General features: G+C 47.1%; 1 protein-coding gene, 1 long non-coding RNA gene and 1 pseudogene across 4 annotated transcripts in view; 2 read left to right on the forward strand and 1 right to left on the reverse strand.

Annotated features, from left to right (window-relative positions):
• The window catches only part of LOC116982309, a 999615-nt pseudogene that overhangs the window by 450141 nt on the left and 531301 nt on the right, over positions 1 to 18173 (forward strand).
• LOC116981706 (zinc finger protein 271-like) overlaps positions 1 to 18173 on the forward strand; it is a 162678-nt gene that overhangs the window by 105832 nt on the left and 38673 nt on the right. The gene's annotated exons all lie outside the window — the stretch shown is intronic.
• LOC116982219 lies at positions 1063 to 5910 on the reverse strand. Of its 3 annotated transcripts, none has more exons than XR_004414399.1 (3): positions 5870 to 5910; positions 1973 to 2058; positions 1063 to 1531 (listed from the first exon to the last, which is right to left on the reverse strand). It is a non-coding gene; the product is annotated as an uncharacterized LOC116982219 (long non-coding RNA). The 3 variants fall into 3 exon arrangements; XR_004414400.1 differs by lacking the exon at positions 5870 to 5910 and adding an exon at positions 2591 to 2700; XR_004414398.1 differs by lacking the exon at positions 5870 to 5910 and having other exon boundaries at positions 1973 to 2177.

Consider the following 18173-nt stretch of genomic DNA (forward strand, 5'->3'; position numbering starts at 1 on the left):
CCTGACCCTTGACCCTGACCCTTAACCCTGACCCTGACCCTTGACCCTTGACCCTGACCCTTAACCCTGACCCTGACCCTTGACCCTGACCCTTGACCCTGACCCTTGACCCTGACCCTTGACCCTTGACCCTTGACCCTTGACCCTTGACCCTGACCCTGACCCTTGACCCTGACCCTTGACTCTGACCCTTGACCCTTGACCCTGACCCTTGACCCTGACCCTGACCCTTGACCCTGACCCTGACCCTGACCCTGGCCCTGGCCCTGGCCCTGACCCTGACCCTGACCCTGACCCTAACCCTGACCCTGACCCTGACCCTGACCCTAACCCTAACCCACCCTACAACCTAACTCTAACAGCAGACCCCATTGAATCACCCTAACAAAACGCCCCGAACAACCCAAAACATCCCCCCAATTCCTTCCCCCCCCACAACTTAAACCTTACAACAGACCCCCACTGAATCCCCACCAAACAACCCCCAAAAAATACACCCAAACCCAAAGGCTGCCCCCGCCAGCAGCCAGTATACGAAGGACCTACACCCCAAACAACCCAAAACAGCCCCCAAAACAACCAAACCCCCCCCAACCCTACAACCTAAACCTAACAGCAGACACCACTGAATCACCCCAACCCTAATAAAACACCCCGAATAACCCAAAACATCCCCCCCATACGACTGATAACACCCCCCCCACCCCAAACCTAACAGCAGACCCCACCGAATCACCCCAAACAGCCCTAAAAACACCCCCAAACAAACCAAAACATCCCCCCAAACAACTGATAACCCCCCCCCCCGCCCTACAACCTAACCCTAACAGCAGACCCCATTGAATCACCATAACAAAACACCCCGAACAACCCAAAACATCCCACCAAATTCTTTCCCCCCCCCCAACCTAAACCTTACAACAGACCCCACTGAATCCCCACCAAACAACCCCAAAAAAATACACCCGAACCCAGAGAAACCCCCCCCCCCCAGCAGCTAGTATACGAAGAACCTACCAAACTCCCCCATAAACCAGACAGGCTACAAAAGAGAGGGTAGAGACCCTGACACGTCCACAACACCATACCCACCCCTATCCCAGCCAGGACCCCCTACCCAGAAGAGCCTTTGACGCCACACAGACTACAAACAGGTTGGCAGAGCACATACATAACTTAAGGACTTGCAAAACATGATAGTGGACAAGAGGAATTTGGACATTTATTGATCAAGAGAGGCTGAAAACACTAGCAGCAAATGATACAAGATACCAGATACATTTGGTAACATTACAAACAATGGAAGTGGACCGACCAGTCCAAACAAAGAACAGGTAGAGCCCAACCAAAGTGACCGGTCCTAGGACCGAGCACATGGGAAGCTCCACCCAGAAAGGGAGGAACATCAACCTACCCCTTAAAAACCCTAACCGATGAGAATTAGATCTCTTTCCCTGAAGAAGCTACAGAGATAGCGAAACTGGAAAATCGTTGCCCAGTCGGGAAGAGTTCGGCAAGCGGTCTCCGCGAGCTGGAAAGAACCAAAGATTTGGTGAGCACCTTGGTGTTAACCGTACGACACTAGAGATAATTGATGCTTAGATTTGACTGTGTTAGCATTGCAGCATAATCTACTAAACCAGAAATGAGTTGTAACATGCAGAGGGGAGAGGGGGAAGGGAGATTGCTTAACAACAGTAATGGGGGGAATTGCAACCAGCGCAGGAATCCACCGAGACCGAGGGATTCCTTTGCAGTTGCGGTGAGAGTTATTTATAAAATGGCCCAGGCTCTACACCATCTAGGAGTTCTAAAAGGACGGAATACACCCCCCAGGGGTCTCACTAGGCAAGCAAATATATTAACACACTTTGTGAAACCAGCAAATCCCACCCAGGAAACATTAAAGAAATTGGCTTCTAATGCTGAAACCTGGGCTAAACAAACAGGCAGATTTTAATTGAAGCATTACCAAAACAGTCTGGAATATTTGGATGATGAATACCGCCAGGGCCAGCCCACTGATCGTGTGCAGGAGGCTGTCACCAAGGCCCTAATCTGGAATAAGAGAAATTTGGGAGATAAATTTAAAATCAGAATGGAGGACCTTAGACATCGAGTTTTGAACCTGACCTCAGAGACTGGGCCGGAACAGCGCAGCAGCTTGCGGGATTTCCAGACCCCCAGGCCAGCGGCGGTAATATCTAATGTAGCGGTACATATCCCGCAAGACTTGTTTACCATTTCACAGGAAAACCAGATCGAGCGGCCCCGCACGGCTTGGGCCACATCACGCCCCATCCAGAGCGCACCCCGCTCCGTTCCCCGTGGCCCCGCTCCCCGCGGCCGCGCCACCCACGCCTCCGCTACCGCCAGCCCCGACATAACCCCCCCCACCACCCCGGTGCGTCTACCTACTAGCCCCCAGATTGTGGTGTTGCGACCCCAGCAACAGGACCAGGCCCAGGTCCAGCCGCGCTCCCCGGTCCGCGAGCCCCCGGCCCACTTCCGGTCCGCGACCGGGACGTGGTTGGCAGACTGGACACGACCCGCACTCTCTGATTCCCCCAGCACGTCCTCCCTTATCTACCGGAGCCTCTGCTCACGCCAGGGCACCCACGGCCCTCTCTCCCAGAGACCACGGGCCGAGCGCAGACCCTCCCGGGACGAGACCGAACCGACCACAGCGACCGCCGGAAGGGACGTCACGACCGCGGTGCCACAGGTAAACATGTCCGGTACTGCAACACCTTCCCTTTCCATTCCAACACACGGGGTCCCAGCACAGAGGGTCAGACCAGCACGTAGGGCCTGCACGCAGCACCAGAGGACTTTAGACACAGATAGTAACTCACAGGATGAATTTCAGCAGCACAGAAGGAAGGTTCCAGGGAAGCGACTGGCTGAAGTTACCCGACACCCAAACACAAGTTACAAAAATGTTACCTGGAAACTACAACCCAGTAAACCTATTTTAATAATTGGAGATTCCAACATTTCCAAGATCCCCAAATTCCCCAACAATAACATACAATTGGACAGCTACCCAGGAGCTAAATTCATTCATGGAACTTCCATTCTGGACAAATTGAGCCAATGTCCAGAAACTCAAAAAGTCATTCTCTCATTTGGCATTAATAATAAGGAACAAAGACCACAGACTGCCATCAAACAACTCCAAGCACTAATCAGGATGGCCAGTCGTAAATTCCCTAATGCCAGCATATGGATCCCTATGATCAACTTCAGCCTGTCGCTCCCAGCATCAGAGCAGGACACACTCAGACAAGTTAATGACTACATACACACCAAGAAACACATTCCCACCATTCCCACCAGCCAGTTTAAAGTTCTCCCAGACCACGTCCACTGGACAGAACCCACAGCCCGAACCATGATCAGAGAGTGGATGAAGCATTTAAACTGTTAGAGACATCATGCCAAGAGAGGCAGGGCCCACAACTAGGGAAAACAATTGTCAACCTTTCTCGGACATTTTCCCTTACCGAAACCCAAGAGAGGGTACTGAACAGAGGCCTCACCTTCGTCCCTACTCCCAAAACCCACAAGGAACAAGTGCAGGGTGACCTACACAGATTCTATCGATCCATTAAGTTAATACACTACTTCAGTGACGCAGAACCTGCCGAAACCATACCCTTCAGGCCACTCACAGGATGGTCCCCAGACGACGAGGATGTCCCGAGGGAGATAACAGAATTTATAACAGAGACAGCATCAGCCATTGAGGATATGCCTACAACGAAAGATAAGTCTAACATCACCAGAAAAGAGAGGCAGGCCTTGACAGAGCTGAAGGAGAACAACGAGATAGTGATCAAACCGGCAGACAAGGGGAGCAGTATAGTCATCATGGACAGACAACAGTACCTCTTCGAGGCACATAGACAACTGAACAAGATAGAACACTACACTAAGTTAGATGAGCCCATATATAAAGAAACACAAAAGGAAATAGGGGACATTTTGGAGGAGCTTAAGAGATCAGGATACATCCTAGCCAAACAAGTAGAATACTTGACAGGAGCACAACCCAGGGCGAGGAAATTCTACATGCTCCCAAAGATACACAAAAACCCAGACACGTGGACAGTGCCTGGAGAAATACCACCAGGTAGGCCCATAGTATCAGATTGCAGTAGCGAATCCTATGGGGTAGCAGAATACATTGACCACTACCTTAACCCGTTGGGACAACAACATCCCAGCTACATCAGAGACACCTACCACTTCACCCGAATAGTTAACTCCCTCAACATACCACCCAACGCAATACTCTTCACCATGGATGTGGAAAGCCTGTACACAAACATAGAGACAGACAGGGGGATACAGGCAGTTAAAAACATCCTACAGAGAAATCCTGACCCAGAGAGACCAGACGAGGCCCTAATTAAACTACTGGATCTGGGTTTGACTAAGAATGACTTTGAATTTAACGGGGAGTTCTATTTACAAGTCAAAGGTACAGAAATGGGGAAGAAGTTTGCCCCAGCTTATGCCAACATATACATGGCAGAATGGGAGGAGACAGTTTTCCACAAATGTCCGAAGCGTCCAATGTGCTACTACAGATTCCTAGATGACATTTGGGGAGTGTGGACACACTCAGAGGGGGAACTACAGGAGTTTATTGACATACTCAATGCCCATCACCCATCCATCAAGGTAAAGGCCGTGACCAGCCAGCAGAGGGTGGACTTCCTCGACACCACTGTCTTTAAACTACCATCAGATACCCAAGACCACAAACTAGCTACCAAAGTCTTCTTCAAACCCACAGACACACACACCCTCCTACACACCACGAGCCACCACCCAAAACACACCTTCAGGGGTATCGTTAAGTCACAACTGACCCGCTTCCACCGTATATGTACTAGGGAGGAGGATTTCAACCAGGCCACAAGCACCCTCTTCACCGCCCTCAGACAGAGGGGTTACTGCAAACGTAAATTAAGACACATTAAGTCAGATTTTCTAAAAAGCAAACAAGCGCCCAGACCTAGGCCGGGGACGACATTGAACTTGCCACTAATAACAAGGTATGGCAACATGGCTGTCCAGGCTCACAAAATAGTCAAGGGCCGGTTTGAACAATTCCAAAGGGGATTTGCCACACTAAAGGGGTACAAGGTAATGTCAGCATACAAGAGGGCTAAAAATCTGAAGGACATCCTGGTCAGTACAAGTCTACACACAGCCCCAGACTGTGGGCAGAGACGGTGTGGGGCCTGCACCCACTTAGTAATAGCCAAAAATATAGAGAACAGTGTAACAGGGAAGAGAGGCCAGATAGCGCAGAGGATAACCTGTGAGCAAAAGAATGTGGTGTATGCAATTAGATGTAAAGAGTGCAACTTACTGTACATAGGCGAAACAGGCAACAGCATCAGAGTGAGACTGACAGGACACATCAGCAACATCACAAGGGGGGACCAATCCATACCCATTAGCAGACACTTCCAGCAACATGGGATCCAGTCCCTGGAGATCATGGGCCTGGAAACAAACATAAATTGGACAATAGGGAGACGGAAGAGAGCAGAGAGACTATGGATTGAAGCGCTACAGACGAAAGAGCCTAATGGCCTAAACCTTGCATAAACTCAAACCTAGGGTGGATCCTGACTGACTCCCACAAATCTATGGAAGGGCAAGTGTAAGGCAAGTAGATTTGGACAAGGGTGATGAAACCGTGGGCCAAATACCAAGTGACAGTACATGGTGAAAAGGAATCCCCAGGAGGAGATCGATAAGCACCAGAGGGCATGTTTCCCACTGTCCGATAAATCACAACCTAACCCTAACCCTAACCCTAACCCTCCCGGGGAGAGACCGAACTGACCACGGAGACCGCCGGAAGGGACGTCACGACCGCAGTGCCACAGGTAAACATGTCCGAGACTGCTACATTTTCCCTGTCCCCAGCCCATTCCACCCCAGCACACGGGGTCCCAGCCCTGGGGGAAAGAAACAACCACCCTAATTCAGGTCAGAAAAATGTTACCTGGAAGCTACAACCCAGAAAGCCTGTTTTAATAATTGGAGATTCCAACATTTCCAGGATCCCAAAATTTCCCAACAACAACATACAATTGGACAGCTACCCAGGGGCAAAATTCATACACGGAACTTCCATTCTTCGCAAATTGGGCCAATGCCCAGAAACTCAAAAAGTCATTCTCTCGTTTGGCATTAATAATAAAACACAAAGACCACAGACAGCCATCAAACAACTCCAAACACTAATCAAGATGGCCAGTCATAAATTCCCTAATGCCAGCATATGGATCCCTAGGATCAACTTCAGCAAGTCACTCCCAGCATCAGAGCAGGACACACTCAGACAACTTAATGACTACATACAGACCAAGAAACACATGCCCACTATTCCCACCGGCCAGTTTAAAGTAGTCACAGACCACGTCCACTGGACTGAACCCACAGCCCGAGCCATGATCAGAGAGTGGATGAAGCATTTAAACTGTTAGCGACACGATGCCAAGAGAGGTAGGCCCTACAATTAGGGAAAACAATCATCAACCGTTCTCAGACATTCTCCCTGACCAAAACCCAAGAGAGGGTACTGAACAGAGGCCTCATCTTCGGCCTTACTCCCAAATCCCACAAGGAACAAGTGCAGGGGGACCTACACATATTTTATCGATCCATTAAGTCAATAATAGACCACTTCAGAGGCGCAGAGTTGCCGAAATTATACCCCTTTGGGCCACGAACAGGATGGACAAACTCAAACCTTGGGTGGATCCTGACTGACTCCCACAAATCTATAGAAGGGCAAGTGCAAGGCAAAGAGATTTGGACAAGGGTGATGAGACCGTGGGCCAGATACCAAGTGACAGTACATAGTGAAAAGGAATCTCCAGGGCGAGATCACTAAGCACCAGAGGGCATGTTGTCCCACTGTCCGATAAATCACAACCTAACCCCCACCCGACCCTAAACCCCAACCGACTCTAAACCCCAACCGACTCTAAACCCCAACCGACTCTAAACCCCAACCGACTCTAAACCCCAACCGACTCTAAACCCCAACCGACTCTAAACCCCAACCGACTCTAAACCCCAACCGACTCTAAACCCCAACCGACTCTAAACCCCAACCGACTCTAAACCCAACAGTTCAGCGATACATTTCGGCGATACAACGTTTCGGCGATACAACAGTTCGGCGATGCAACATTTCGTCGCTACAACAATCACTGAGAGTTTGATTCCTTCCAACATTCTGTTTTACACCTTTAACCACTAACACATACTTGGATCACCAAGTTGACAACCCATCTATCAGGCAATGAAGGAGATTGGACACATTTTGGATGGGCACCACAGGTTCTTTCGAAACCCGCAACAGGTTAGGGTTAGAGAGCACCAGGTGACAAAATTATACTTTCTCCAAAATGAACACCCAGTGCCTGGAGTAATATCTCCAGGAAGGCCCATTGGGTGTGACCACAGCATTAGGATTGGGAGGAGACTGACAAACCATAGCAGATATTTCTACCAGCATAGAGCCAAGTCTTAGTGAAATTGTACCAACGCAGATGTATCCAAATCAGGGATTTAAACCAACTGCAAAAACTACAGTACTTGGAAGGGCAGCATTAATAAAAGTGAGACTTAACCACAATATTAAACTCTACGTTCCCTGTAACAGGAGCCAACTACAACCGGGGAACATGGCTCTGTTCAAAGACAAAGTGCTGGAGGCATTCAGCAGTTCAGGCACAATCTGCCTGACTGCAAGTGGAATGGACAGATGACATCTCAGGTCAGCAACCTTCCTCAGACTGATGAAAGAGAGTGAAAAGAGGCATGCAGGACAAAGCCAGCAAGGAAATAGGTGGTACATGTGAGGCGTGATTAGCATATGGATGGAGTGAGTGCCAAGGGCTCAAGGTGAAAGGGACAACATGCCAAATAAGGAGAGAACGGAAATATGAAACTAGGAGAGATGAGTGGAAGGGATAGGGGGAATATGGAACTGTTTGAGAGATGAGCGTACAGGAAAGGACTAGTTAGATGTTATTACTGTTTAGTTGTATATAGTTATTATTTAATTATTACTCTTTAGTTAGTTATTTAGTTATAGTTATTTAGTTATGGTTATTTAGTTATGGTTATTTAGTTATTACTTAGTTAATGAAGGGAAGTATGCTCATCTCTCAACTGTCCCATATTTCCCTTTTACCTTCCAACCCCACCTCACCCTGGTTTTACATTTCACAGTTCTTGTCCTTATCCAACATGTTTGATCACTTCCACCTTCAGCCTTTGGCACTTACTCCATCCATTTGCCCATCACCCACTCACCTGCAATCCACCCATCACTTGTCAGGCAGTGCCCAACCCCCACCTCATTTCCAGCTCTCCCCCGTATTTCAGACTGAGAGCTCCCGACCCGATTAGTCATCTGTCCAATCCTTCAGAGGTTGTCAAACCCACCAAGTTCCTCCAGCACTGTGTATTTACTCACGATCCAAACATGGGGTGGCTCGTGTTGCAAAAAAAGTATGCTTGCAACACAAGGAATTTCATTTACCAGACACTCATACCAATAAAAAGCAACAGAACACAAAGTTCAAACTATTCCCTTCTTTGGTCTCCCGTGGTCTGGGGCCTCGAGCCTTCCGTTGATGGGACGATCTTGACTCCCGTAGCCGGCGGTCGGGCCGTCCCAACCGGGGGTCCTGCATCGGGGGGTTGAATCGCAGCTCACTCGGGGTCTAGTCGAACTTTTTGCATTCTTTGGTGCTTCCCGACATCGGTCTCTACCAGAGACTGCGAGCTCCTCGATGTTGAAGAAACACATTTGGAAAAGTCAGCAATAATTTAAACACATTTATCCCATTAAACTGAAGAGGGTTAGAAATACATACCTTATCTCCAATGACATCCATAAAGACCAAATCCAGGTAGACTTGTTGCTGAAAAATCAAATTAACATTTTAATGTTTGAAATGTTCCAACGTCCTTCTCTACAATTAGACAAAGTGCTGGAGTAACTCAGTGGGTCGGACAGTCCTGGGTGAGAAGATTCTAGTCCTCAAGGTAACAACACTTGGACATGTGGACAATGCCTGGAGATGCGTCTCCAACCAGGACCATTGTGTCTCTGTAGTCAGGACTCCTACAGGTTGCACCAATATTAAGGTAGTCCAATATATTTAGACTACTTTAACCCAACCCGGAATTACCAATCCATGTTCTCCAACGATGTTGCTGCACCCATCGAGTTGCTCCAGCACTGACACAATCTACAAGCACAGCAACACCCCAGTTACATCAAATACCCATTATATTTCACAAGTGTTCTCCCAACCTTGTTGCCCTAACCCTAAACCTAACGCACGTGGACATTTAAACGTTAGATATAAACAAACATTCAGTGGTGTCCAGATGGTTAAAAAATACCTGGAAAACCCCAACCCCACAGAGCTTCAGTCAAAAATATTAAACTCTACGTTCCCTGTAACAGGAGCCAACTACAACCGGGGAACATGGCTCTGTTCAAAGACAAAGTGCTGGAGGCATTCAGCAGTTCAGGCACAATCTGCCTGACTGCAAGTGGAATGGACAGATGACATCTCAGGTCAGCAACCTTCCTCAGACTGATGAAAGAGAGTGAAAAGAGGCAGAGGCATGCAGGACAAAGCCAGCAAGGAAATAGGTGGTACATGTGAGGCGTGATTAGCATATGGATGGAGTGAGTGCCAAGGGCTCAAGGTGAAAGGGACAATATGCCAAATAAGGAGAGAACGGAAATATGAAACTAGGAGAGATGAGTGGAAGGGATAGGGGGAATATGGAACTGTTTGAGAGATGAGCGTACAGGAAAGGACTAGTTGGATGTTATTACTGTTTAGTTGTATATAGTTATTATTTAATTATTACTCTTTAGTTAGTTATTTAGTTATAGTTATTTAGTTATGGTTATTTAGTTATGGTTATTTAGTTATTACTTAGTTAATGAAGGGAAGTATGCTCATCTCTCAACTGTCCCATATTTCCCTTTTACCTTCCAACCCCACCTCACCCTGGTTTTACATTTCACAGTTCTTGTCCTTATCCAACATGTTTGATCACTTCCACCTTCAGCCTTTGGCACTTACTCCATCCATTTGCCCATCACCCACTCACCTGCAATCCACCCATCACTTTTCAGGCAGTGCCCAACCCCCACCTCATTTCCAGCTCTCCCCCGTATTTCAGACTGAGAGCTCCCGACCCGATTAGTCATCTGTCCAATCCTTCAGAGGTTGTCAAACCCACCAAGTTCCTCCAGCACTGTGTATTTACTCACGATTCAAACATGGGGTGGCTCGTGTCGCAAATAAAGTATGTTCGCAACACGAGGAATTTCATTTACCAGACACTCATACCAATAAAAAGCAACAGAACACAAAGTTCAAATTCTTCCCTTCTTTGGTCTCCCGCGGTCTGGGGCCTCGAGCCTTCCGTTGATGGGACGATCTTGACTCCCGTAGCCGGCGGTCGGGCCGTCCGTGTCGGGGGTCCTGCATCGGGGGGGTTGAATCCCAGCTCACTCGGGGTCTAGTCGAACCTTTTGCGTTCTTTGGGGCTTCCCGACACCGGTCTCTACCAGAGACTGCGAGCTCATCGATGTTGAAGAAACAAATTTGGAAAAGCCATCAATAATTGAACACATTTATGCCATTAAACTGAAGAGGGTTAGAAATACGTACCTTATCTCCAATGACATCCATAAAGACCAAATCCAGGTAGACTTGATGCTGAAAAATCAATTTAACATAACATTTTAATGTTTGAAATGTTCCAACGTCCTTCTCTACAATTAGACAAAGTGCTGGAGTAACTCAGTGGGTCGGACAGTCCCGGGTGAGAAGATTCTAGTCCTCAAGGTAACAACACTTGGACATGTGGACAATGCCTGGAGATGTATCTCCAACCAGGACCATTGTGTCTCTGCAGTCAGGACTCCTACAGGTTGGACCAATATTAAGGTAGTCTAATACATTTAGACTACCTTAAGAGATTAAGGTCTGGAGAGTCCCAACCCAGAATTACCAATCCATGTTCTCCAGCGATGTTGCTGCACCCATCGAGTTGCTCCAGCACTGACACAATTTACAAGCACAGCAACACCCCAGTTACATCAAATACCCATTATATTTCACAAGTGTTCTCCCAACCTTGTTGCCCTAACCCTAACTACTCCACGTGGACATTTAAACGTTAGATATAAACAAACATTCAGTGGTGTCCAGATGGTTAAAAAATACCTGGAAAACCCCAACCCCACAGAGCTTCAGTCAAAAATATTAAACTCTACGTTCCCTGTAACAGGAGCCAACTACAACCGGGGAACATGGCTCTGTTCAAAGACAAAGTGCTGGAGGCATTCAGCAGTTCAGGCACAATCTGCCTGACTGCAAGTGGAATGGACAGATGACATCTCAGGTCAGCAACCTTCCTCAGACTGATGAAAGAGAGTGAAAAGAGGCAGAGGCATGCAGGACAAAGCCAGCAAGGAAATAGGTGGTACATGTGAGGCGTGATTAGCATATGGATGGAGTGAGTGCCAAGGGCTCAAGGTGAAAGGGACAACATGCCAAATAAGGAGAGAACGGAAATATGAAACTAGGAGAGATGAGTGGAAGGGATAGGGGGAATATGGAACTGTTTGAGAGATGAGCGTACAGGAAAGGACTAGTTAGATGTTATTACTGTTTAGTTGTATATAGTTATTATTTAATTATTACTCTTTAGTTAGTTATTTAGTTATAGTTATTTAGTTATGGTTATTTAGTTATGGTTATTTAGTTATTACTTAGTTAATGAAGGGAAGTATGCTCATCTCTCAACTGTCCCATATTTCCCTTTTACCTTCCAACCCCACCTCACCCTGGTTTTACATTTCACAGTTCTTGTCCTTATCCAACATGTTTGATCACTTCCACCTTCAGCCTTTGGCACTTACTCCATCCATTTGCCCATCACCCACTCACCTGCAATCCACCCATCACTTTTCAGGCAGTGCCCAACCCCCACCTCATTTCCAGCTCTCCCCCGTATTTCAGACTGAGAGCTCCCGACCCGATTAGTCATCTGTCCAATCCTTCTGAGGTTGTCAAACCCACCAAGTTCCTCCAGCACTGTGTATTTACTCACAATTCAAACATGGGGTGGCTCGTGTCGCAAATAAAGTATGTTCGCAACACGAGGAATTTCATTTACCAGACACTCATGCCAATAAAAAGCAACAGAACACAAAGTTCAAATTCTTCCATTCTTTGGTCTCCCGCGGTCTGGGGCCTCGAGCCTTCCGTTGATGGGACGATCTTGACTCCCGTAGCCGGCGGTCGGGCCGTCCCTGTCGGGGGTCCTGCATCGGGGGGGTTGAATCCCAGCTCACTCGGGGTCTAGTCGAACCTTTTGCGTTCTTTGGGGCTTCCCGACACCGGTCTCTACCAGAGACTGCGAGCTCATCGATGTTGAAGAAACAAATTTGGAAAAGCCATCAATAATTGAACACATTTATGCCATTAAACTGAAGAGGGTTAGAAATACGTACCTTATCTCCAATGACATCCATAAAGACCAAATCCAGGTAGACTTGATGCTGAAAAATCAATTTAACATAACATTTTAATGTTTGAAATGTTCCAACGTCCTTCTCTACAATTAGACAAAGTGCTGGAGTAACTCAGTGGGTCGGACAGTCCCGGGTGAGAAGATTCTAGTCCTCAAGGTAAAAACACTTGGACATGTGGACAATGCCTGGAGATGTATCTCCAACCATGACCATTGTGTCTCTGCAGTCAAGACGCCTACAGGTTGGACCAATATTAAGGTAGTCTAATACATTTAGACTACCTTAAGAGTTTAAGGTCCGAAGTGACCCAACCCAGAATTAACAATCCATGTTCTCCAGCGATGTTGCTGCACCGATCGAGTTGCTCCAGCACTGACACAATTTACAAGCACAGCAACACCCCAGTTACATCAAATACCCATTATATTTCACAAGTGTTCTCCCAACCTTGTTACCCGATGTCTTACTCTCCACGTGGACATTTAAACGTTAGATATAAACAAACATTCAGTGGTGTCCAGATGGTTAAAAAATACCTGGAAAACCCCAACCCCCCAGAGCTTCCGTCAAAAATATTAAACTTTACTTTCCCTGTAACAGGAGCCAACTACAACCGGGGAACACGGCTCTGTTCAAAGACAAAGTGCTGGAGGCATTCAGCAGTTCAGGCACAATCTGCCTGACTGCAAGTGGAATGGACAGATGACATCTCAGGTCAGCAACCTTCCTCAGACTGATGAAAGAGAGTGAAAAGAGGCAGAGGCACGCAGGACAAAGCCAGCAAGGAAATGGGTGGTACATGTGAGGCGCGATGAGCATATGGATGGAGTGAGTACCAAAGGCTCAAGGTGAAAGGGACAAAATGCCAAATAAGGAGAGAACTGAAATATGAAACTAGGAGAGATAGGTGGAATGAGAGGGAATATGGGACTGTTTGAGAGATGAGCGTACAAGGACTAGTTAGATGTTATTACTATTTAGTTGTATATAGCTATTATTTAGTTATTACCATTTAGTTATAGTTATTTAGTTAGTTATTTAGTTATGGTTATTTAGTTATGGTTATTTAGTTATGGTTATTTAGTTATGGTTATTTAGTTATTACTCAGTTAATGAAGGAAAGTATGCTCATCTCTCAACTGTCCCATATTTCCCTTTTACCTTCCAACCCCACCTCATCCTGGTTTGACATTTCACAGTTCTTGCCCTTATCCAACATGTTTGATCACTTTCACCTTCAGCCTTTGGCACTTACTCCATCCATTTGCCCATCACCCTCACCTGTAATCCACCCGTTACTTGTCAGGCAGTGCCCAACCCCCACCTCATTTCCAGCTCCCCCCCGTATTTCAGACCGAGAGCTCCCGACCCGATTAGTCATCTGTCCAATCCTTCAGGGGTTGTCAAACCCACCAAGTTCCTCCAGCACTGTGTATTTACTCACGATTCAAACATGGGGTGGCTAGTGTTGCAAAAAAAGTATGTTTGCAACACGAGGAATTTCATTTACCAGACACTCATACCAATAAAAAGCAACAGAACAAAGTTCAAACTCTTCCCTTCTTTGGTCTCCCGCGGTCTGGGGCCTCGAGCCTTCCGTTGATGGGACGATCTTGACTCCCATAGCCGGCGGTCGGGCCGTCCGTGTCGGGGGTCCTTCATCGGAGGGGTTGAATCCCAGCTCACTCGGGGTCTAGTCGAACCCTTTGCGTTCTTTGGGGCTTCCCGACACCGGTCTCTACCAGAGACTGCGAGCTCCTCGATGTTGAAGAAACAAATTTTGAAAAGCCATCAATAATTGAACACATTTATCCCATTAAATTGAAGAGGGTTAGAAATACGTACCTTATCTCCTATGACATCCATAAAGACCAAATCCATGAAGACTTGATGCTGAAAAACCAATTTAACATAACATTTTAATGTTTGAAATGTTCCAACGTCCTTCTCTACAATTAGACAAAGTGCGGGAGTAACTCAGTGGGTCGAACAGTCCTGGGTGAGATGATTCTAGTCCTCAATGTAAAAACACTTGGACATGTGGACAATGCCTGGAGATGTATCTCCAACCAGGACCATTGTGTCTCTGCAGTCAGGACTCCCACAGGTTGGACCAATATTAAGGTAGTCTAATACATTTAGACTAAAATTCTTAAGGGTCTGAAGAGTCCCAATCCAGAATTACCAATCCATATTCTCCAGCGATGTTGCTGGACCCATCGAGTTGCTCCAGCACTGACTTGCAATTTACAAGCACAGCAACACCCCAGTTACCCCATCAAATACACATAAAATTTCACAAGTGTTCTCCCAACCTTGTTGCCTGGTGCGGTACTCTACACGTGGACATTGAAACGTTATATAAGAGCAGAGCTAAGGAGCGGCAAGGACGAGAGTAGAACCGAGAGTACTGAAGAAATGGATTGTAACAATGTAGATGCAGCCAAATGTATGGTGAGACAATGAGCTAGAGTAACTCAGTGGCTCAGGCAGCATCTCTGGTATGAAGGAACAGGTGACGTTTCAGGACAAGACCATAATTCAGACCCCGTAACGTTCAACACCCTTGCTAATCAAGAATCTATCTCCACCTTCTAAATATCCATCGTCAGCCTCCACATCGCTCTGTAGCAGTAAATTCTACAGATTCACCGCCCTCCGACTAAAGAAATTCCCCACTGTGCAGTATGCGGTGCAATGCAGTAAGTGTGTGGACAAAACGATCTGTCTACGTTCTACAGAGATGCTGCCTGACCAGAGTCAAACCAGTACTTTGTCCACATGGCAGATGGACCTGCAGTGCAGCGGATCACCACACGGTGGGAGTGTTGACCACAAATCAGATGGACCTGCAGTGCAGCAGATCACCACACGGTGGGAGTGTTGACCACAAACTGGATGTACCTGCAGTGCAGCGGATCACCACACGGTGGGAGTGTTGACCACAAATTCACTGCACATTGGGAGTTGCTGTCTACAAATTAGATTTAATTGTTCTCTTTACTGCAAAATGGTTCTTTGTTGCTTTGTAACCAGTTTCAATTCCCCATAAAGCACCCATTGTACAGATTCCAAAGTTTGTAAAAGCCCTGAAACCAGGGAAGATTTGGGATGAAAATCAAGGAACTGCAGATGCTGGTTTACAAAATAAATAAAGACAGTGCTGGAGTAACTCAACGGGTCAGGCAGCATCTGTGGAGAACATGGATAGGTGACGTTTCACAGAGTGCTGGAGTAACTCAGCGGGTCAGGCAGCATCTGTGGAGAACATGGATAGGTGACGTTTCACAAAGTGCTGGAGTAACTCAGCGGGTCAGGCAGCATCTCTGGAGAACATGGATAGGTGACGTTTCACATAGTGCTGGAGTAACTCAGCGGGTCAGGCAGCATCTGTGGAGAACATTTATGGTGATGTTTCAGAACAGGACCCTTCTTCACATTGTACTAAAATAAATACATTAAGACCAACTAAAGTGTGGAAACAGGCTCTCTGGTCCACTAAATCTGCACAATCCAGCAATCATCCCGTACACTAGCACTATCCTATCCACTAGGGACAGTTTACGGAAACCAATTAACCTGCAAATCTGAATGTCTTTGGTGTTGGAAGCTAGAACACCTGGAGAAAACCCACATGGTCACAGGCAGAACATACAAACTATACAGACAACACATGTTGTCAGGATTGAACCATGGTCTCTGGCGCTGCGAGGCAGCACCTCTACCACTGTGCTGCCCAATCTTTCCCCAAAAACTGAAACCCAAGAGAGGTTTTGAAAAAAGGGGCCTTACCTTAAAGTAATCTCCAGAAAGACCAGATCCCGAGAGCCGACAAAGATGTACAAAACAGTCAAATTAATACACCACAAATATTAAACTCTACGTTCCCTGTAACAGGAGCCAACTACAACCGGGGAACGTGGCTCTGTCCAAAGACAAAGTGCTGGAGGCATTCAGCAGTTCAGGCACAATCTGCCTGACTGCAAGTGGAATGGACAGATGACATCTCAGGTCAGCAACCTTCCTCAGACCGATGAAAGAGTGAAAAGAGGCGGAGGCACGCAGGACAAAGCTAGCATGTAAATAGGGGGTACCATGTAACCATATAACAATTACAGCACAGAAACAGGCCATCTCGGCCCTTCTAGTCCGTGCCGAACACGTATTTTCCCCTAGTCCCATCTACCTGCACTCAGACCATAACCCTCCATTCCTTTCCCATCCATTTACCTATCCAATTTATTTTTAAATGATAAAATCGAACCTGCCTCCTCCACCACTTCCACTGGAAGCTCATTCCACACCGCTACCACTCTGAGTAAAGAAGTTCCCCCTCATGTTACCCCTAAACTTCTGTCCCTTAATTCTCAAATCATGTCCCCTTGTTTGAATCTTCCCTACTCTCAGTGGGAAAAGCTTGTCCACATCAACTCGGTCTATCCCTCTCATCATTTTAAAGACCTCTATCAAGTCCCACCTTAACCTTCTGCGCTCCAAAGAATAAAGACCTAACTTGTTCAACCTTTCTCTGTAACTTAGTTGCTGAAACCCAGGCAACATTCTAGTAAATCTCCTCTGTACTCTCTCTATTTTGTAGACATCCTTCCTATAATTAGGCGACCAGAATTGTACCCCATACTCCAGAATTGGTCTCACCAATGACTTGTACAAATTTAACATTACATCCCAACTTCTTTACTCAATGTGAGGTGTGATTAGCCTATGGATGGAGTGAGTGCCAAAGGCTCAAGGTGAAAGGGACAAAATGCCAAATAACTTGGAGAGATATGGGTTGAAGAGAGAGTGGGAAATATGGGACTGTTTGAGAGATGAGCATACAGAGGAAGGGAAAGGACTAGGGTTAGTAGGTTAGTTAGTGAGTTAATTAGTTAGTCAATTAACTAGTTAGTCAGTCAATTAGTTAGTCAGTCAACTAGTACAGTGTTGGGGGAGGTGAAGGGAAGTACTCATCTCTCATCTCCTTGTCCCATATTTCCCTTTTACCTTCCCAACCCACCTCACCCTGGCTTTACATTTCACAGTTCTTGTCCTTATCCAACATGTTTTATCACTTTCACCTTCAGCCTGTCACTTACTCCACCCATCACCCACTCACCTGTATCCACCCATCTGCCCATCACCCACTCACCTGTATCCACCCATCTGTCCATCACCCACTCACCTGTATCCACCCATCTCCCACTCACCTGTATCCACCCATCTGTCCATCACCCACTCACCTGTATCCACCCATCTCCCTCTCACCTGTATCCGCCCATCACCCACTCACCTGTATCCACCCATCTGCCCATCTCCCACTCACCTGTATCCACCCATCTGCCAAACACCCACTCACCTGTATCCACCCATCTCCCACTCACCTGTATCCACCCATCTGCCCATCACCCACTCACCTGTATCCACCCATCTGCCCATCACCCACTCACCTGTATCCACCCATCTGTCCATCACCCACTCACCTGTATCCACCCATCTGCCCATCACCCACTCACCTGTATCCACCTGTCAGGCAGTGCCCCACCCCCACCTC

Source organism: Amblyraja radiata, chromosome 16 (genome assembly GCF_010909765.2).
Source record: "Amblyraja radiata isolate CabotCenter1 chromosome 16, sAmbRad1.1.pri, whole genome shotgun sequence".
In the NCBI taxonomy this organism is placed as follows: domain Eukaryota; kingdom Metazoa; phylum Chordata; class Chondrichthyes; order Rajiformes; family Rajidae; genus Amblyraja; species Amblyraja radiata.